Here is a 23,137-nt window from a genome sequence, read left to right as displayed (position 1 = left end):
GCTGGGCTTGGATTGGAGGACACGGTTACGGGCACGGCTTAAACGGAGCGCCAGCGTTGTAGTGCGGCGCTAGGTAAACGTAATGTTAAAAGTTGGCCAAAAAAGACGGCTTTAGGACTCACGGCATTCACAAGATGTAGCATAGAGGGCTTTGTTTGGGTTCCAAGTATTTCCATTCCTGTGGTCGTTAACAGGAAGAACGGCAAGGAAGGAAACTCCACCAGTCGGAAGTCGACAGGTATTGGGAAACCCTAGTGTGTTAAAAACATGTCATCTGTATTCTTTAATTATTTTTATAGAGGCCAATATGAACGAAAAAGTATTATATAAATTTAAGGTAAATAATAGTGTAAAAAACATAAACAATTCCGAGGAACAATCTTAGTCGTTAACTGAAAAAATTATTTAAATTTTTGTTTCCAGTAAGACTTAAATGTTAATCGGCTAATATGTCCCAATATCGATGGTTGCCTTAGCACAATAGTTACGTTGGGTCGTTATAAGGACTAAATATGACCTCCTATAAAGAACCCCTGTTATTTAACGCGGCCATATCAAAGCTCAGTGTAGGGAGCTAGGCATTTTATCCTGGCAAACTCTTCTAAAGCTCTTAGACCACAATCAAAATTCTCCATACTCTTTTTGAAGCGCTGTCCCTCGACATTACGATACAGACATAGCCAGGGCTTTAGCTTTCTCTCCTTCCTTCTGTCCTATCTTCTTTCGGTCGGGCAAGGCTCTTGCTTGTAATGGGGTAGTCCTATTTTGCGGGCCCGGGCGCCTTAGCTAGGGCGCCCGGATCGGGAATGTTCCGTCTGCGTTGATGGTTTGATTCGGGGATTGATCCGGACCGGGGCAAGGACTTTCAATCTTCTTTTTGCAAAGAGAAAAAAAAAGGTAAGGCGCGCGGTAGTGTTCAAACTAAGCTTTGGTTGGTTAAAAAGGAGTTATAAATGTTTTACCGGGTAAGGCAAACGATTAGGCAAATCCAGTAAGAAATCGTCAGGGAACCAATTTATCATCACAAATAACCCCTTACTTTTACCCACCATGAGCTTCCATTCATATATAAGTTTATAAGTATAGGACGGGACAAGTCGTAAGGGGAGGATGAAATAAGAATAAAGGTGTACATTTCTTCTATAAACTTGACAAGTAACTTGCATTGCACTGACCTGCGACCTGGACTTGCCTAATCGACCTTTTCAGCCGAAATTCTGTGAATACGATGCTATATTGTTTGTGACTTTTATATTGTCTTCCAGGTGCTATTGTGAACACATGTACAACTCCATTTTTAATCTGCCCGCCTTGGCTTCTGTTTTAAACTGGGGTAGGAAAGGCCCAGGAGCTCTGGGTCTTTTGGTAGCCAAGAGAGCAGGAGAGTGATATTGAAGGGGACCACCCTGTAATAGACTACCAAAAAACAAGATGATGACCGTAACGATTATTTTGGTAGGTATCGAGTGCACAGAGAAAAATAGTTCGCGCGCAAACGACACCAGCATGGTAGGGAAAAAAATTATCATGGTATTAGGAAAATATGAAGGGGCCCATACATTACCCCCCACCAAAATGAACATTTTTGACTAGGCGTAAATATCTAAAAAACTGGGGAAGGCATCCTAATCAAAGCTCATTCTGGTAGATAAACAAAAAAAAATAAAGGCATAAAAAAACTGGAAAAGAAATAAATAAAATAAACTTCATGGTACTAAGTGAACTGTAATGGAAAAAAAAACAAACATACAAAATGTAAAGGCAAGCAAAATTATGCAACAAAACACAAGGGCATAATTATGCTGAAAAAATAACATATTTACAAGTTAAATTGGGTGAGAACATCTCAAGGACAAATTGGCAAAATAAGGAGTTTTCTCACTGGACGAGTGAGAATTCCAGAAGTAGTTTGAATGGTAACAACTCTAACTACCCCGTCTTGGGCAGGCAATACATTAATAACTTTGGCAAGAGGCCAAGACATAGGAGGTTGGTTTTCGATCATAAGGACCGCGATATCACCAACTTTAACATTATCGGAATTAGAACACCACTTTTGGCGCTGAATTAAAGTATGTAAATACTCGCGAGCCCAACGTTTCCAAAGTTGTTGGGATACCTGGGAGAGAAGCTCCCACCGCGTAAGGCGGTTGATAGGCAAATCAGACAGGTCCGGTTCAGGACGAGTTAACAAGGGTGCACCAACAAGAAAATGTCCCGGTGTCAGGCACTGAACTACGTCTTCTGGCGATGAAGACGGAACTCCAATCGGACGGGAGTTAAGAATGGCTTCTATACGGCAAAGGATAGTGGCAAATTCTTCAAAGTGAAGGGAACGATCAGAAAGAAGGTACTTGAGATGTCTCTTTACAGATTTAACGCCAGCCTCCCAAATACCACCAGCGGATGGGTTGGCAGGTGCGTTGAATGACCATTGGATTTGGTTCAAAGACAAATGATCAGATATGGCAGGACTATTAGCAAGAAGAAACCTGTGGGTTTCATCCAAGAAGCGAGCAGCTCCTTTAAAATTAGTTCCTTGGTCACTAAATAAAGTACTAGGCAAGCCACGGCGGGCGGCAAAACGATCAAAGCAAGCAAGGAAGGCTTGCGTTGACAAAGAAGTTAAAGGTTCTAAATGAACGGCTTTCACGGCAAAGCAAACAAATACAGCAAAATAGGCTTTAATAATAGGAGCGTTTCTACGTGAACCGTCCTTGAGGGCAAAAGGCCCAGCGAGATCAACACCTGTGTGGATGAAGGGTCGACCTTGCATGAAACGGGAAATCGGTAATTCTGCCATATAAGGCTGTCGTGGTTTGGCATTGAAACGATAACATTGGATACATTTGAATATGACCTTACGCACGAGATTGCGAAGACCAGGCACATAATACTTGGCATGAATAAGACTTTGAACAAGTCTGGGGCCACCATGCAATGAGACCAAGTGGAAGTGCAGAACGATGAGACGAGCTAAATGGGAATTAGAAGGCAAAAGATAAGGATGACGTGAATCAAACGGAAGAGGTGCTTTGTCAATACGACCCCCCACCCTGAGGCATTCGTGAGAAACGAAAGGTGACAACTGGTGAATAGAAGACGGCAGTTTTTCGTTACGTTCTAAAGCTTGAAAAATATTAGAATAATGATAGGTTTGGGTTACTTTAATCATACAATGTTCAGCTTGCAAAAGCTCAGCAACCTTCAAACTTCCAAACTGACGATCTTCGAATTTCTTTTTAGTATAGGTATAGCTTGCAGTAGGTATAGGAGTAGGTTAAACTAGATGATTATTACGAGTTATTAGTTTATTGTTTTGTAAAGTTTCAAAAATTCTTGGTCTATTCATATCAACTGTGTAAACTAAGTTGATGACGCATCCACTCAAAACCGTACTGAGCGCAAAGTTCTCAAATTGGGTTGTTTTGAGGCTTTTGAGACTAGTAAAAATAGAGATATGAGCAACAATCTTAGGATTAGCAGGTCCGATAGGTCACCATTGAGAGTTCGGGCCCCCTTCGTTAAGTTAAAAAGCAAGGGAATTCGTAGATAAAACAGTATAAAATGTGTACCTTGGCAAAAAATTTGTACAATGGACAAAATTTGCAACTCAGTTAGAAGTTGCAACTTGCACAAAATTTGCACATTGGACAAATTTTGCAACTCAGTTAGAAGTTGCACTCCACAGTGTTGCACCTCGGACAAAAGTTGCACCTCGCAGTGTTGCACCTCAGATAGAACTTGCAACCGAGCAAACTTTGCGTGTTCAGAACCACATGTTGCCGCTTACAAAATGGCAAATCCGCTTTCCCCTCTATCAGCTCTGAGCAGTGATAATGATAAGATAATATCTGAGCAGTGATAATGATAAGATAATATCTGAGCAGTGATAATGATAAGATAATATCTGAGCAGTGATAATGATAAGATAATATCTGAGCAGTGATAATGATAAGATAATATCTGAGCAGTGATAATGATAAGATAATATCTGAGCAGTGATAATGATAAGATAATATCTGAGCAGTGATAATGATAAGATAATATCTGAGCAGTGATAATGATAAGATAATATCTGAGCAGTGATAATGATAAGATAATATCTGAGCAGTGATAATGATAAGATAATATCTGAGCAGTGATAATGATAAGATAATATCTGAGCAGTGATAATGATAAGATAATATCTGAGCAGTGATAATGATAAGATAATATCTGAGCAGTGATAATGATAAGATAATATCTGAGCAGTGATAATGATAAGATAATATCTGAGCAGTGATAATGATAAGATAATATCTGAGCAGTGATAATGATAAGATAATATCTGAGCAGTGATAATGATAAGATAATATCTGAGCAGTGATAATGATAAGATAATATCTGAGCAGTGATAATGATAAGATAATATCTGAGCAGTGATAATGATAAGATAATATCTGAGCAGTGATAATGATAAGATAATATCTGAGCAGTGATAATGATAAGATAATATCTGAGCAGTGATAATGATAAGATAATATCTGAGCAGTGATAATGATAAGATAATATCTGAGCAGTGATAATGATAAGATAATATCTGAGCAGTGATAATGATAAGATAATATCTGAGCAGTGATAATGATAAGATAATATCTGAGCAGTGATAATGATAAGATAATATCTGAGCAGTGATAATGATAAGATAATATCTGAGCAGTGATAATGATAAGATAATATCTGAGCAGTGATAATGACCGATCTTTGTGATTTACTCACATGAGGATGAGGACAGGTTTTCGCGCTAGATTGACCTTGGGCTTGTGGCATGAGTTCGCTTGTGGCCACTCGACCTTGAACAAATTTGAGTATCTCGGCTTTAGGTAAATAGGTATTTGGATAAAATATTTATTTATTTTTATCAAGCCAATTTCGTTTCTAATATGAATTATGTGTTCCCCGGGTATTTCTTATGGGGGGACTAAAAAACGTCAATATCTCGGGAACGGTTGGGAATTAGGTCTGATAATTTTTTTTGGGTAGATACGACAATTTTACTGGGGGTCTTCGTTTACACTTTTTCGATAGTAAGGAGCGCGGTAGCGCTCCGCCCCGCCAAGTCAAGAAAGTTTGACCGTCTATCATAGTTTTCTCTAAACAATTTGGACAGAAATACTTAAATACATGACCCGTCCATATTTCTCTTTTATATTATGAATTATTAGGTTATTTTATGTTTACCAATTTAAGCATAATTTTGTCTTGATAAATATAGGTTTTTTTTACATTATTTATGATGTAGGTAATTAGGTAGGTACCTACCTAACATAATTATGAACCTATTAGAAAACAATGTTTAGGTAAATTTTGCTTAATTTTACCAGTTTTGTCCGTCATACATATCTTTTTATGTTTTTATTTCAGATACTTTGACCTAATTTAATATCGATTTTGCAACGTTCTTGTTTCAGGAGTCAAAATGTCGAGATACTACCCCACCCAAGTAAGTGTAGGTACCACTGCCACCTAATCATATATTAGCTATCTACATATGACTGCGAATAGGTATCTATGTAATTTTTAACTTTCCAACTTGGATTAAAAAAAAAAAAAATCCCCTTTTTACTTTCCTTATCCTATAGGAAGGAAAGTAATGTAATCGGGTCAAATTTTCGATGGTCAGTTTTTAGTGTCAAAACACGTTTTGAGGTCCCTAGAGCCTAAATTCAAAGTTTCAGCCATTGGTCCGTGTGTGTGTCTGTCGGTTTTCGGTGTAATTCAACAATATCTCGAGAACGGTATAAGCTAGAGACTTGAAATTTGGTATGTAGTTCACAAATGTGACAAGGATGCAAGATGCAACACAACACGTTTAATTGAGATGGTTGCTGCTGTTGGCGGTATTTTGACCGCTTTTGGACAAATTTCGACCGTTTTTTGGCGGTTTTCAGCTATAGCGACGAAACGGTTAGAGATATTGTAAAAGTTAGGGTAAAAGAACACTCAAATAAGCATCATTCAATAGGATAAGGAAAGTCGTGTGATGTTCACACCAGATTTTTGAACTGAATTTGTCGGTGGCGGTAGACTTAAAACTAAATTTGACTTTTATGTCGTCAATAATACTGGCATCATTTTGTTCTAAATGTTGTTATATTAGAAACAACATGATTTTCTATACAAGTATCTATTATAATAAATAGTTAATCATCTCCTCTTTGCACGTTTTTATCATGGAAATTTATGAAAATGTGCACACAGTTCTATCTGCGATTGAACATGTGCAATAGACCATCACGCACTAGACCTTTTCCAACAATATATTCAATTTTCCTCAACAAGCATGAAGCCACGTCAACACAATCACTACACACGTCCGAATCTCTCAAACCGGCTAGCAGCTATTGTAGAAACTCATATCCGCACTTGTAACACCTCTGGCATTGAAACATGTTATGGAACTAGAACAGAAAACTACTAATCTCGCAACGCCAAGGACAATGCAGTAAGAAATAAAGCAACAAAAATTCAACAAGAGAGCGAAAAAATGCACAGAAGGTAAATGAAAATAATGACGATAATAATGACGATGACTGTAACGAGAGAATGCGGAGCAGAAGGCGGAAGAAATGGAAGACTACACATAAACAACTCAACAGATTAGACAGCAGAGAACAAAAGAGAGAAATGATGTCAGCCAGAAAGCCAAGTAGAGAAGAGCGCTCGAAACAAAACGACTATTTTAACGTACAATATTTGTAGAAACGAACAAAAAAAGTGAGCGAAAGAAGGAGAGAAAGCAATAAAGTTATGAAAGTCTGCGTCGTCGGGTTGGGTGGAAGAGCCAGGGGGAGCTGAAAAGCACGTGCTTTCTATGTAGGTCAGCGCAGCAGCCATTATCGTTATTTTTCCTTGTGGCGTTCTGAATTTAAATACGGTTTCTTTTTTTGTTAGTTCCAATTTCTTCCGCCATGTGGATACATGCAACGCCCCGCAACAGCCAGTCACGGAATCAATCATTTGCATGATACAAATTTCTTGACCCCGCCGGGAATCGTACCCGGGTCTCCCGCGTGCAAGGCGAGCGCAGTGACCATCACTACGCCATGGGATCTGACAAGAACGTATGTATCTGTGACGGATAAGTGTGCGCGTTGCTTACCTAGTATTCTTGTTTGTAAAAAAAAAAAAAAAAAATATTGCGAGAGGCGGGGCCGGGTCGAAGGTTTATTATTAGAAAAAGCCTTTTGAGCACAGAGCTTTTTGCTTCGAGTTCTATGCGTTTTGAAATCGTCAATTCGTCACTAACCTCTACCAGCTCGATGCTCTCCGAGCCTCGCTGTGCTGCGAACGTCACGACCCTGAGTAACAAAACAGTCTTATCATTTTATCATAAGATCAAGCTACACTAGATCAACCTTCTGGTCTTCTAGTCAAGGTTATGTCTCAGATTCTCTCTCTATGACTCATACCGATTCTCCAGCTCCAGTCAACTTCAGCATCTTTTAAATAAGACATGAATAGAATGTTGGATTCTTTATTGCGAGATTCTGCTACGTAGCGAGACATATACTATAGAATGGATAGAAGATCGTCTTTATCTTTAGGTACAGTCATATTGTATGCTATGGCAAAGTATGGTGTGACAGACAATCATGAGCATCTTTTTTGATCTCCTGCACGTTTGGTTGCTTTCCGGAATTTTTCCGGTCCCACTCGGGTTGAGAGAGAAGTTAACCTGAGAACTCGCGTAGCTTGTGGCCAGATGGAGGTAAAAACCTCCGTGAAAAAAATACCTACAGTGACGTTAATTGCACTGTCAACATGGCATTTAAAGAAAATGACTCGTGACTATTACACTTCTAACGATTCAGGACCTTATCATAATTTTAATGTGAGTACGTACCTAATTAATAGTTGCTAGAAACAACGTAGGTACCCACAGGGTGTACAACCTCAAAGTGCCCCATAGGAAATTGACCCGTAAAATCAGTTTTTTGCCCCATTAAAGTCCCCAATACACTTTTCGAGTCCACTAAGCATTGTCTCTTATGGAACTTTTAACGAGGAATCGATTGGTCCAACTTTCAAGACTGTCCGACGAGAAAAATAGTTCGCGCGCAAACGACACCAGCATGGTAGGAAAAAAAAATTATCATGGTATTAGGAAAATATGAAGGGGCCCATACACTCTGCTTTCTTTTTATTTCCTATCTTCTCCTTTTTCTCCTCCTCCCTTATCTTTTGACCACATGATCTCTCCCCCTCTCCCTCCTGCTCATCCTTATTTATTATTGTGCCCTCTTCCTCCTCCTTCTTTCTTAATCCTTTCTTAGTTTTCACCGACCTTTGCTTTTTCAATACCTACTGTGTTGTGTACCTACCTACCTACCTACCTACCTACCTACCTACCTACCTACATACAAAATATCTACTGCCCTAGCATCCAATATTCCCTCTTTTTTATTCCTCTCTTCTACTCTTCTTCTTCTTCTTCTTCTTCTTCTTCTTCTTCTTCTTCTTCTTCTTCTTCTTCTTCTTCTTCTTCTTCTTCTATGTCTCTTCTAAACAGAAACAGAAACGAGCAAAGGTAAAAGGATGAGAAGAAAAGAAAGAGGCAGATAAATAAAAGATATAAGAAAAAATATCTGGTAGGGAGGGAGATAGAAAAAAGGGAGTGGGAGAGAGCAAGTGAATAGAGAGAGAGAGAGAGAGATTTTTTTTTTTTTTTAAGAGGTTTGACAGAGGGAACTGTAACTGCTATGGTCTTACCCTCCCGAAATCGAAGAGAGAAGGAACACAGGATAGAAGAAACCCAGCCGTTCCGAGAACGAACATTATCCCATCAGGATAAAATCCGCCCCGGGCGGGAATCGAACCCGCGGCCTAGCGCTTACAAGGCAGACGCACTACCAACTAAGCTAAGTAGGCTGGAGGGAAATTGAGAGGTGTGTTGTTGAAAACAAAACGTTCAAACCATATCCTCCAAAACACTTTCACCGAGAGAAGAAAAAACATGCAACACTTCGCCTCACACACAAGTCCGCTGGGAAACCCCGCAGTAAATTGGAATCGAATTTCATTATCCTCTCTGTTTATATTTTACAAGGCGCAAACTGAAAAACGCCACCATGATGCTAATGGAATTGTCTAAAAACATACTAGATATTAGGTGTCTACTTCTAATAAGAATCCCTAATATACCTCAAACTTATGGTGCCCTAATACTCTTAATGGAGATACTCTCAGTAAAAACATCCTCCTAATAAGAACCCTGAAAATACAAGTATGTACCTCAAACTCATAGTGCCCCCTGATCCTCATAAAAATGCTTTTGGTAAAAAGAAATAAGAATCCTGTAATGACTTGGAACAGCAGAACAATACTCGATAAGAACATATATGTAGTTACTTCTAATAAGAATCCTAATATAATCCAATTTCGAATTCATGGTGCCCTAATTGGAATGCTTGGTACAGGTAGGGCCATCGGCTTTAATAAACGCCCTTGGTCACTGCGACCTGGTTAGATCTTTTGTGACAGATTGGAATGCTTCTGGCAAATAATATACTCCTAACAAATACTCCAATATCCCCAAACTCATAGCACCCTAATAGAAATTCTCTTGCTACACTTCGGGGACCTTCCAATTCTATTGTATCTCTATCAACTATCACTAAAATGTAGGACCTTCTCTCTCTATCACTAATTCCAAGCAGACTCTCGGACACACTAAACTCTCCTTATCTCTCTCTAGTCGTCCTTGTCAGAAATGCAGGTTGGCTTGAGGCTATTCTCCGAATCAGGTGAGCTAGAAGACAGGATAGGAGAAAGCCAGCCGTTCCGAGAACGAACATTATCCCATCAGGATAAAATCCGTCCCGGGCGGAAATCGAACCCGCTGCCTAGCGCTTACAAGGCAGACGCACTACCAACTAAGCTAACTAGGCTGGCTGAAAAGAATTTTGGTTGAATCATTAACCCCCTAGGTGAGGTAGGTACATTATTGATGCAGTCTTTTTATCATTCCCCATCAGCGCACCAGGGGCCAGGGGTCATCCATTATGGATTTATCGATTTATTGTTGTATTGAAAGAGAGACCTTGTTTTATAAAGGTCGAGTCAAGTAGATTGAGGGGATTCTTTTTCTTCTTCTTCTTCTTCTTCTTCTTCTTCTTCTTCTTCTTCTTCTTCTTCTTCTTCTTCTTCTTCTAACTGTGACGTTGTACAATTGGGAACCGGCTCTGCGAAAAGACAGGTGACGTGAAGGCGAAATCCTTCCTCTACCAAAGGATTGGTTTGGCCGTCCAGCGCGGGAATGGGGCAAGTGTGGAGGGGACCTTCCCAGCTGGAGACAGATTTGACGAGGTGTTTGGCTTGTAATCTTAAATTACTATGTTTTTCTGTGGTTGATTCTCAGATCGCAAATATACATTGTAGGTAGGTATTCATTGAAATGTTGTATTTTTAATTTTATATGTATTATGTAAAATTAAAAAAAAAAATAAATAAATTGAATTGAATTGGTTTTATACTAGACTAGACTAAGAATAGTAATAGTAGCTATCTCCTAATAAGTTTTATAAGTGCTAGAATTTCCTGCTATGTCCTTTACTACCCGGCTTATGCTTTTTATAACTTGGGCAATTTGCTCCTAGTAGGTATCAGAAAAAGCATTAGAGACCTAATGGTTATTAGACTTTTTCTAATCCAATTAGAGCCTAGAAATGCCTATTATCATAAAAAAATTCAGTACTGGATAGAGCAAATAGGCAGGAATCCAAGGGACTGGCAATATGTATTTTGCTGATTGAACAGGCATTTTTTTCTCTTTCAAAAAAAAAAAGTATGAAACTCTCAAGTGTGGGTACAGGGCCTTAAACGTAGAAACGCACTACCATCACGTCACATGACGTGAAGTCATGGGGAGTCAGAGGGAATAGAAAGATGTACATAGTTCAAAGTTTTCCCATAATATTGTGGGTAATTTCGTTCAGGACAGCCATACTACTGTCAGGTCATCGATCGATGTGGATTGACGGCTGGTCGACTATGTGTGTACGCAGTCTTGTTTATTGTATACTTATTTAAAAAATAAAGTAGAGCACCTTTTGCTATTAATAAAAAAAAGTAAAAATAAAGCAAGGTTACGATTTGTCTGCAGACTTTATCCTCCTAACTTCATGTTGTCTGAAGTGGCTGGTCTTTCTACTTTCTATCTCAGTTCTCTCTCTCTCTTTCTCTCTCTCTCTCTCTTTCTCTTGTTTCTCTCCCATTATTATTATCTCCCTCACTGATCTTTTCTTTTCTTTACTTTTTTTGAGAGAGAGAGACATTAAATTAATGTTCCTAATTTATTTTCCTTTTTATCAAACATTTGTTGTTTGTTTTAATTTTTCTTGAACCTTGATTTCTTCTTCTGCTTCTTCTTTTTTTTTTTTCTTCGTCTTCTCCTTCTTCTGCTTCTCTTCCTCCTTCTTCTTCTGCTTCTCCTCCTCCTTCTCCTTCTTCTAGATAAAAAAAAAACGCAGGAAAGTTCTTAATTTTTAAACCTAGTTAGTTTTTGCAGATTAGAAGGAAAAGATAAGAGAGAGATATTTATATACAGCAAGAGGGAAAGAGAGAGAAGAAAAGAAGATACCTCCACTTACTTTTCCACTTATAACTCGACCTTAGGGTACGATATGTTACACAGAGGTAAACCCTCAAATATTCTGTAAAAAAAAAAAAAAAAGGTATATGTTATAGGTTATACCTACCTCAATTTCCTGGAAATTTAAAGCTAGAAAGGCACGAGTATACGAGTACGGTGGTACCTCCCTAAATTTCTTGGAAATTTCAACTCATATTAATATGAAAAGGGCTGTACAGAAGAGAAAGAGAGAGAAAGAGAGAGAGAGAGAGAGAGAGAGAGAGAGAGAGAGAGAGAGAGAGAGAGAGAGTAGAAAATGTGGTGGAGAGGCACCTATATAAAGTCTTCTTATTTCTTAATTTTCTTTCTTTTTCTTATCGTATAATCTTTCTTTTTCATCATTTTTCTTATCTCTCTCTCTCTCTCTCTCTCTCTCTCTCTCTCTCTCTCTCTTACATACTCACACATGTAAACAAAACTTTCTACCAAGACTCAGGGAGAGAGCTTTTCTCCTTTTCTCTCTTCTCTACCTCCTCCTCCTCTTTCGTCTCCTCCTTCGCCTCCTTCTTCGTCTCCTCCTCCTTCGCCTCCTTCTTCGTCTCCTCTTCTTTCTCTCCCTCTCCTCTTTCTACTTCTGCACCTTTTTGTCCTCTTTCTCGTCCTTCTCCTACTTCTTCTTCTCCTCCTCCTCCTCCTCCTCCTTCTTCTTCTCCTCATTCTTCGCTAAGAACTAAAACGAAAGTTTGGTCATAAATTTTTCCATTACACAAAAGTTCGAAATAAAGATGTTTATAAGAGGGGGCGTGTTACACACTCTATCTTCTTTTGTTTTCAGTTTGGTCAATAGCTTCTAGCTAGAAAAAGAAGAATGAGAAGAAGAAGAATAAGAAAAAAAGAAGAAGAACTTGAACTTTGAACTTGAACGAAAATAACTTTATTTTTAACAAAACAAAAATTACAAAGGTTAGTTCACCCCCAAAGCTTACAAAAACTTCTTGGTGGTGTAGGTGATTCTTCTTCTCTTATGTCTTTGTTTTCTTCAGTTGTTCCTTCGATTTACTTCAACAAGCTTTTCTTTGATTTTAATTTTTGCAACTCTTCTATTTTTGCAACTCTTCTTCTAGGAAGAAGAAGAAGAAGTAGAAGAAGAAGAATAAGAAGAACTATGTAGTATGTAGGTAGGAAGGTACTTTTTTTCCATGAAATTTGATAGAGGGAACTGTAACTGCTAAGGTCTTATCGTCTCGAAATTAAAGAGAAAAGGAAGACAGGATAGGAGAAAGCCAGCCGTTCCGAGAACGAACCTTATCCGTTCAGGTTGAAGAAAGTGCCTAGACAGTTAGCGATCCCAAACAGATAGGTAAGGTTCGTTCTCGGAACGGCTGGCTTTCTTCTATATTGTCTTCCTCTTCCTTCTCTCTTCGCTTTTGGGACGATAAGTCCTTAGCAATTTTATTATTATTACAGTTCCCTTCATCAAACCACTTGAAATAAAAAGAAAAAGAAAAAATGGGTCCCTAAAAGGCTCTTTGAAGTCAAAAGATAAAAATAAAAGACTAACATAGGATTTCAATGTATTTATTTTGGTCCGGGTAAAAATATCTTCAAGATCTGCAATATTGAAGAGAGCATTCAGTACAAACCCTAACCTGAAAACAGAGTGGGCAGAAATTGTGTGTTTTATCCTCGCAATTCGCATGAAGAAACAAGAAACGAACGACAAAGTTGAAGAAAAAGGTAAATAAAGGCAAGGAGAAGGAAGAGGAAAGAAGAAGAAAAAGAAGATATGAAAAGACGATTAAGGAGGAGAGGAAGGCGATGTAAGTAATAAGATTAAGAGAAGACGAAAAAGAAGAGGAGAAGAGAAAGAAGATGTGATGTAAGGACGAGGAGAAAAGGAAAGTAAAAAACGAAGAAGAGGAAAAAGTACAAGAAAAAGAAGAAGAAGAAGAAGATTATGAAAAAGAAGGAGAACTCGAAGAAAAAAGATGAAGAGGAGAAAGAGAAATAGAGATGTAGAAGAAGAACATGTAACAGAAAGAGGAGGAGAAATGGAAGAAGAAGAAAGAAGAAGAATTAAGAAAAGAAAAGAAGAAGAATTGAATTGAATTGAATTGAATTGAAAACATGTTACTTTTATTTTTAACAATATACAATACATAGTATATCTCCTAAGCTAACTGAGTGTAACTTCTGGGGAGAACAGGGGGAGAAAATGAAGAACAAGAAGAAGAAAAAAAGAACAAGAAGAAGGAGAAGAAGAAAAAAGAAGAACAAGAAGAAGATGTCGTATGGGATCAGAGGAAATGGTAAATGGAGTTGAAATTTGCTTCAGTTGACTTCATGTGGAGAGGAGGAGGAGGAGGAGGAGGAGGAGGAGGAGGAGGAGGAGAAACATAAATAACATAAGAAACATAATAATTTTATGTAGGAAGGTATTTACCTACCCATTTTTTACACCTACCTTATTTTCCATTAGAATTGAGATTACTTGTCTTCTGTTTGTCTGGAAGGTAGGTAGATATAGTGAGGTTACCTTAGTACCTTTATAACTGAGAGTTTATTTAGGACTGCTGCCAGTAGGCGTATTTGTTTAAGCACTGGGTAAAATAATAGCCCACATGAGTAAGTTTATGTCCCGTATAATGAAATTATTTTCCTTATTTGAGTAGGAAATGGGAAATGAGTACCTAATACTTATCGAGACGTTTACCAAAGAAATAGGAAATACCTATGTTATGTTTCACAAATCTGGACCACTTTTCCCTTTGATAGGTAGGTACCTAGGTACTTTGAGTTTTCGCCTTGATAGGTACTTTGAGTTTTCGCCTAGACAGGTACTTTGCATTTTCGCCTTGACAGGTACTTTGAGTTTTCGCCTTGACAGGTACTTTGAGTTTTCGCCTTTAGGTACTTTGAGTTTTCGCCTTGATAGGTACTTTGAGTTTTCGCCTTGATAGGTACTTTGAGTTTTCCCTTTGATAGGTACCTACTTTGAGTTTTCGCCTTGATAGGTACTTTGAGTTTTCGCCTTGATAGGTACTTTGAGTTTTCGCCTTGACAGGTACTTTGAGTTTTCGCCTTGATAGGTACTTTGAGTTTTCGCCTTGATAGGTACTTTGAGTTTTCGCCTTGATAGGTACTTTGAGTTTTCGCCTGGTGAGAGACAATCATACATCAAGTTGACGTCTCCCTAACCTCCCTTCTACTTGTGTATGGAAAGAAACAGCCTAAAAACTGACGAAAAATCCATCATCATCATCATCCTCATTATCCTTCTTCTTCTCTTTTAGTTACGGTATACATATGAATACAATTGCTGCTTCAGGTCCAGAAGTCAAGATCAAAGACCATATCGAATAGTCATTATCTTGTGTACACGAAGATCTGGAAATAGATGAACGTGTACCTGAAGATGTCACAATAGAATCAACCCACCAGTGACCATCACATAAGTGGAACTAAATTTATAATTGTGTTGTATTCTTCGGTTTCGTAAATAATGGCAAGAAGTCGAAGATATTTCAGCAATGTCACTGTCGTACGAGTTCTACGAGATAATATCGGAGACCATTTTCTAGTTCCACAATTATCAGACTCGAGGAATTGTTGCGGAGTCATCGGAACGAAGTCATCGCTTGATAATTAACAGATTTAGGTCGGAAATTGAGGGGGAAAACCTTGGAAGAAAGAGAATGAGAGAGGTTGACGATTTTGCCTTTCAAATTAGTCAAAGTTGTGTCTGACAACTTTAATGGAACAATTTGAATGTCTCCTGATCAAGGACATACCGGGATGACTTCAGTAGAGAACAGCAGATTTACTGTGGCAAAGGTTCTTGGATTGAACGCAAAGCAGCAGGATGTACAAAGTGAGGCATTACCACATTGGTTGGAGGGAAATTTAGAACGGTAACAAACATGCAGTCCCTCTGTAACTTGTGTTAGAGGTTGGAGCATAGTATTTGTAGCCCAATCTTCCCATATCAAAATCCCTGCAACTCCACAGATTGAGAATAGAGGAAGGCCATGTGTAAAACGGAGTTAAGTTCAAACAAATTAACTCCTTTCAAAACGGGAACAGTCACGTTAAATAGTTTCAGATTGGCATACGTCTTTTCTTCCATTATGACTTCTACTTCGTGCTCGAGTAGTTTGCTGATAAAATCTTTGTTACCATTAAAGCTCTGCAAGACCTTGAACCGAAAGAGGTGCGAGAGGCTAAGTGGAGCCATAGACACACGTCACATATTAAGCACACTATACCGTATACACTATGGATTGTATTTGACTGATTTTTCTCACAGAAAAGGAATCGTTCAGGTAACTCAGATAAGTAAATCTTATATTATAAGAACAAAATCCATTCACTCATTCACAGTTCACATTTCATAGTTCACACACTGATCGCTCTATCTCGAGAACCACAACACCTAGAAAACTGAAAATTGGTAGGAATATTCCTTTTATGGTCTAGGTGTGCAATAAGAAAGGATTTTGCGAAAATCTAAACCGATCCTGAGAATTGAAAGCTGAAATTTGGTAGGAATATTCCTTTTATGGTCTAGGTGTGCAATAAGAAAGGATTTTGCGAAAATCTAAAAGTACAAATCACCAGTTGATATGAATTTCCCATTTTTGGTGCTTCCCCTATTGGCGGGAGAACATGGAAAAACGAAAATTTGAATAGGTCATAACTCCGGCCCTGGTTGTTGGATCGAGCTCAAACTTGTACCAAAGTACTACTTTCTTTAAGACCTTTGACACAATGTACCACAAGTAGGGGGTTCTCATTTAAGATTTTAAATTTGACCTCCCTGGGGCCACCCCTGCGAGTACCGGAAAATTGAAATCCCCCCAAAATAGATTCCCCTTAGAAATAAAGAAATACGTGTTTTAGCTTTTTTCCTAAATCCAAATGGTTCTCGAGATTTCAGGGGTGGCAACTTTTTATTTAAAAACCCAGTATGTCGCTCTGCCATTTGTGTGATCCTACCTTTAAGAAGTACTGTTGGAAATGGGGAGTGTCATTGTCCACAGTTATGACATACCTTGCCCCATGCAGGACACTGTCTGGGTAGGTGAGCATGAATGTGTCCTCCTTTTGTTCAAGACCAAAAATTGAAATTGGGCAAAACAGGTGTTTGTCTCAGGCAGGAAATTGTCCTTTAATTCTTGAAAAACCTTAGAGACAGTCAGATTAACCTCTGAAAATTTGTCGAGTATATCATTTATTTTTGCTGGAAGACCCAGTCGCAAGTATGCAACTTTTACTTTCTCTTCTTTGTTATCAAGAGAGTTTGCAAGCAGGTAGAGCTTAAATCTTCTTTGAAAATCTTTCAGGTCATGGTTAAAATTCACACTTTCAAGCTTCGGCAAAGCATTCAAGGCCATTTTGAACTATCATGAGTAGTTGCAGGTTGCAGGTTAGTATTCTTCAGGAAATTTGATCATCATAATATCATAACTAAATAAATTTGATCATCATAATATCATAATTAAATAAATTTGATCATCATAATATCATAATTAAATTAAAATTTACACTTTTCAAAGTTGGGCCATGTCTTTCTAATCCATCTTACCGCACCATGAGGGGTCCCAGGCCAGATGGCAGGCAAGCGTCTGTCAGGAAATGTTTTCCATTACCTTTGAATCCTGTCAATCCTGTCCTCAGCGCCATGTCGTGAGGGGGAAATTAAAACAATCCTTTCTTTAGCTTAATTTCAATTACACAAATCACGTTTATTCTTTATTAACATTTAACACAATTATATTACAAAAGAAAGACGTCTTCACATTTTACAGTCAGGTTCCAAAAGTCACAATCTGCTATCTGCTCTCTAGTAAGATCAGTGTTTCCCAACCTTTTCTCTACGATCGCCCCCTTAGTGAAAAAAAAAAAAAAAAAAAAAAAAAAAAAAAAAAACAAGTAAAAACTCACCCAACATTAATCCATTTTTACATTTGAAGAAAAATATAGAAATGTAATAGAAACAATGTATAATACGTAATACACAACAATAGCAAATCATTACTAATTACCTTTTACATATTTTGAATATTGCAATAGAATAGAATCTGACCTGCTCAAATGAGAGTTGAGACTTTAGCTCAGCAATTTAAACTCAGTCTTGTGTATTTTAGAGGTTTAATTACATAAGACATCATGTTCAAACAAAACCCCTTTTTCTTCTGAATGCAGCTGTAAAAAAAAAAATCAGCTTTCTATCTCTTTTCCACAAGAAATTATCTTCAACTTTGTGAACCCTATTACATTGTGTTAATCTTATCTTATAAAAACAAGATCCATTCACAGTTCTCATTTCACATTTCATAGTTCACACACTGATTGCTCTATCTCGAGAACCATAACACCTAGAAAGCTGAAATTTGGTAGGAATATTCATTTTATAGTCTAGGTGTGCAATAAGTAAGGATTTTGCAAAAATCTAAACCGATCCTGAGATATGATCAATTTTTGATCGCTAAAATCACCATAAGAAATACACAGAGTGCAGAGACTGCGGGAGAGAAAACTTTTCCTCACTTGCCTAATATTTGAGTTTCGTTTATGTTTTTAGTTTGATAACTATGCAGCTAATAGGGAGCGCGCAGTGCGACCGTATTTTTTATTATTTTCTACAAGTTCGGCCATGCCTCGGGATAAACTAGCGAGATTCCGGAGCGAAGTGACGGAATTCAGCTAGTTTGAAAATAAAAACTTTGAAGCAATTTTCTCAAACCTAAGGTTTTTCAGTTGTCCCTTTTTCCAGATCATACCCCAATTACTTCAGTAAACCTTGGACCAGGGGTCAGCAACCCCATGCCCATGTGCACAGGTGTGCCTACAGGCCTGTTTTCCTCGTTTGACAGGGTTCTCATTCTTATATGCTTCCACTCTATTTCAGATGTAAGATGTAATAGTTTTCCTTTGAGGAAAAAAAAAAAAAAAAATCTGGATCTCTTCTCTTTGAAAAAGTTACTGACCCCTGCTTTAGCCTATAAGGGTAATTAAGTACAAATTTTCAACCAAGTTTTAGCTTGTTCCATGGAAGATTTCTCACTTTACATTTACATTTTTACTTTCTGTTATTCACTTTCAATACAGAAGAAAGTAAAAAATCATGCCATCTGTCAATATTTCCTGTACACAGAGTACCAGTACCTATGTAGGTATAAAGTACAAAGTATGTCATCAGACTTGCTTCATCGGACAGCCCTCACAATCTCACATCATGCATTGCAGATTGCAGGCTAGTCTACGTACCCATGATTCAATGCTAGTTGAGAAAACGAGGGGCCCAGAATGGGGAGTTAGGAGTTATTCAAGTACAATGCAGATGTTTGGTTAAGGGAAGAGGGTGTTAGGGTGAATAAAATTGACCCCACAGGGTATTAGGAACTGTACAAAATCGCCCTATGATTGATGACAGTAGATGCCATCCAGACAAACTTACCAGGAAACCATTATAAACGTAGTAAGTAAAGACAGAATAAAATTAGAAATAAGATAGAACGTAATATTAATGCTCTTACCATGGTTAACGATCGATATCAAAATGGCTGCCACGAAATCCTTGAGGTGTTAATCCAATGCACTTTAGGGCCTAACCACTCGCGATAAAAGCCTCACTCATTATTCCCGAATACTTCACCACTGTCGCAAACGAATATAAAACATGGTTAAAATCTAAAATTAACGATATACTATCAAGATCACTCAGAACGGCTAAAAGATGGAAACGTGTTCACTACGTTTTCACCATCGACCTTACTACGTTCTTCCAAATGGAATGGATTTTGACCTTTTAAGATCTACGACTTTTGTAATGTTCAACTGTTTCTAACGAAACCCTACACCTGAACTGGCTGCTGGGGATTGTAATCTATTCAAATTAGAAAGGAAATTCCAGAATTTCAAGAGAAAATCTACAAATTTTAACGATTTCTCTTCGGACACGGACCAACCTCGTTCCTCTTTTCTTTCTTTCTGAAAAAAAAAAAAAATAAAAAAAAAATAAATCGGATTCTGCGCTGCTGCCAGCGCGCGAGATTTCAAAACCCAACTCACTTGTGAATGGGGAGCTCATTTGTCAGGGAATTTTCGTCTCGCGTGGGATTTTCATTTGACTTTGGGGGAATTTTTTCATCATTTGTGTGATTTGTGAGGTTATGAAAAGTTTCTGATTCCGATCCAAAGTTACAAAAGAAAAGATTTTCCAACAATTCCAACACCTCACACCTCATTCATTTCCCATTTTATTTTTTTAATTTTAACTTTTAACTGTTTTACCTACTTTCTAGGAAGAAACTATTTTGTTTGTATAGCCTTTGTGAGAAACGTTTTTCTATTTCCTAGTAGTCAGTAGGTAGTGAAGTCATAAACATCTACCACCTTATATAAAATACCGAGAACCGGCGTGAACGACCAGGGTATTCCTGTGTTAAAACGCCTTATCCGAAAAAAAGGATACTCTGTTTCGACATTTCGCTAAGACTAAGACCAATAGTTATTCTGTAATAATAGTCATAGGTATACATACATAATAATACCTTCATATATAACTCATACCTAACTACCTTCTACTTGGAAAAATGCCTTTTAGCTTGAATTCTCAATTTAAGTTTTCCAGTCGCGAATATAGGTATCTACCTATAATACTCGGAATTTTGGTCTGGCGCAAAATATTACAACTGCAAGTTTCAAATAACATGTGAGCTTCCAGGCGAAAGTTTGAGACTATTTTAGATCCAAGGCGCCTTTAATGACTTGAAGTTTTCACATTATTATTCTCGAGAAACAACTTTTATTCAACTTTTTCTCTTTCTTTCCAGAATTAGATTACAGTAAAAACGCAAGAAAAGAAAAACCATTTTAGAAAAATTGGAATAGATGTTTTCTTTACAGGCAAAGAATGAAATATATAGGTATGAACGAAAGGAAGGCCGAAGAGAAAGCCACATTTTTTCAATAGAGAGAAATAAAGGGAAATAATTCACAGAAAAAAAATGAAATTTCCCTTCATTTTCCCGTGGGAAATAGAAAAAATCCCCGCTCCATTCACAAGTGAGTTGGGTTTTGAAAACTCGCTGCCAGCGCTGCGCTTTTTTCGTCACAACAGCGTTGTCAGATGTATGTGACCCGATTTCCGGAATATCCGTACAGAAACTATGTAAATACCGTACGTACCCAAAGCACGATATGACTGTACTGTATCGTACTTTTTTCTTACTTTCAATTTTTTGCTGGGTCCTGGAAGAATTCTCACCTTTTTTATGATTCCCTCTTTCATAAGTTATTCGCTACTGACATTTTTTAATATTTAAATAGAAAATATTTAGCGTGCAATAATGCACACTGACCAAGCTATTATCGCACCACACGAGGGAAGAACTACCGTACAGTTACACCCGGCAACCATGTTGTACGATCAGCTGATTTCAATCTCTAGAGTGCTGCACTCTGTTAAAATTACATCGAACTGCAACTACACTAGGCTCCGTTTACATTTTGATAAATCGCGTTCAGTGTACTGTACCTACATATTATTAATTTCCTATTCCCATCATTTAGAAAAAAAAACCCAAGTCCCTTTGAAAGCTAAATTATAGGTATCTAACTAAGATCCTACAAACCTATTTTGATACAAACATATTTATCCCCCACTGTTTTTTAAATTGATAAACAGAGACAGAGTGCTTGAGCTGAACTCTTTGAGACGGGTCTGATGGACGATGGAGACCACGAAAATTTATTTTTGTCGTAGCGGCTGTGTCACCCCAAAATAACGTAGCTGGTACTTTAACCACAGAATTCGAGATAGGAAATAAGAATCCCCTTTTACTAGTAATTTATAACCATTTATACCTGTGAATAGGAATTGAAGAATAATTTCATTTCATATTGAAATAAAGTCACACTTGGAAATATTTTCATTTTTATTATTTATCCAGAAGAAAACGAACCTTATCTGCTAGGATAAAGGTCGCCCGGGCCCGAATCAAACCCACGAAGTAGCGCTTTCCAGGCAGGCGTATCACTCTATTAGACAGCGATTTTCAACCGCGGGTACGTCAGACACCCTCCGGCGGTCGCGAGAAAATATGGTGTAATGGCGGACAAAAGCAAAATTTTAATTGGGACGGCTTAATAATAATAATAAGACTCTTGAGTGGAAGGCAACCACTAGGCGAGGTTAACGCCTTAGGCGTTCTCTACCACTTAACCCTTAGAGCTCTATTATTATGTGGTCAAATTCTCAAATAAATGAGAATAAAATTCTCAAAAAATGCTAGAGACAGTATATCGAATTTTGAACCAGATTGAGTGTTTTCAAAATTAGGGCGATTTTTCGGCTAGCGTTGTCTTCCGCACCTTATCACCACCAAAAACAAAATACTCAAAAAAGTAAACCTTATTTTGTTGTCTTTTGTTTATAATAAATATCACTCTTTTATCTTGAAAGTTGAACGTGTAGCATCATTTTAAAAACCGTCAGGTAACTCTGGGTCACCTTGTATAATATATGTTTCTTCTGCCCTTCTTCATGCTCTTTCTGAACACGGCAACCAAGATAGAATATCTTTTTTATTGTTTTCTATTTATTTAAATACTTTATGAAGACATTTATTATATTGAACATTGGACTGTTGAAGAGTGTAAAGAATATTATGAAGCCAAGTACCTATTCTGGAACCGGAACTTCTTCAAGTTACCTAGAGATCATCGTTCATACCTTGTTGACAAATTAAGGAAATTCCCTATTCTTTTGTGTTATCAGACCACTTCATTTTTATAGAGCAAAAACTCCAGCGACCTCCTTTGCAATTTTAAATCAACCAAAAAAATGATCATCTCAACCCAATATCAAGACGGGATCATTATTTGATGGTAAGTACCTGAAGGTGCACAAAATCTATTAAAAAATACATATAACATCATGGAACTCTTATTTTCTCTCCTCCTGTCTGTTAGTTTCAGCATAACAACTATGTATATTGAACGGTTTATCCGATTTTAGATTACAGTAAAAACGCAAGAAAAGAAAAACCATTTTAGAAAAATTGGAATAGATGTTTTCTTTACAGGCAAAGAATGAAATATATATATATGAACGAAAGGAAGGCCGAAGAGAAAGCCACATTTTTTCAATAGAGAGAAATAAAGGGAAATAATTCACAGAAGAGACACAAAAAATAATCCCCAAAAGAAAGAGAAAAGCAAGCGGTCGTACACAAGAACGCAAAAATATCATTATGAAATTTAATATGATGATAAAAATGAAAATGAAAGAGCGTCATCGAGCTAGGGTGGTGGGAGATATATTAGGTGGGTAGAATAAACAAAACAGAAGAGAAGAGAGCAAAAAACGAGATGAAAAAGGTAACAGACAACACTTTGAAAATATAGAACAGATAGACGGGGACATGAAGAGAAGAGTAAAGAATGAAAACAGAAGAGAGGGATGATCAGAGGCAACAAAAAATGGAAAAAAGAGAAGAGAGAGAAATTATAAAAGCT

General features: G+C 37.6%; 1 protein-coding gene across 1 annotated transcript in view; it reads right to left on the bottom strand.

The window, feature by feature from the left end:
- LOC103517845 overlaps window positions 1–4,862 on the bottom strand; it is a 12,528-nt gene extending 7,666 nt beyond the window's left edge. The window contains exon 1 of the mRNA XM_008482895.2: window positions 4,762–4,862. The gene's annotated coding sequence lies outside the window, so the exon portion shown is untranslated. The remainder of the gene's footprint in view (window positions 1–4,761) is intronic.
- Window positions 4,863–23,137: the final 18,275 nt, after the last annotated feature.

The sequence above is a fragment of the Diaphorina citri genome, unplaced genomic scaffold, assembly GCF_000475195.1.
Source record: "Diaphorina citri unplaced genomic scaffold, Diaci psyllid genome assembly version 1.1 scaffold1992, whole genome shotgun sequence".
NCBI classification, from domain to species: domain Eukaryota; kingdom Metazoa; phylum Arthropoda; class Insecta; order Hemiptera; family Psyllidae; genus Diaphorina; species Diaphorina citri.
This window is presented reverse-complemented; position numbering and strand designations above follow the sequence as displayed.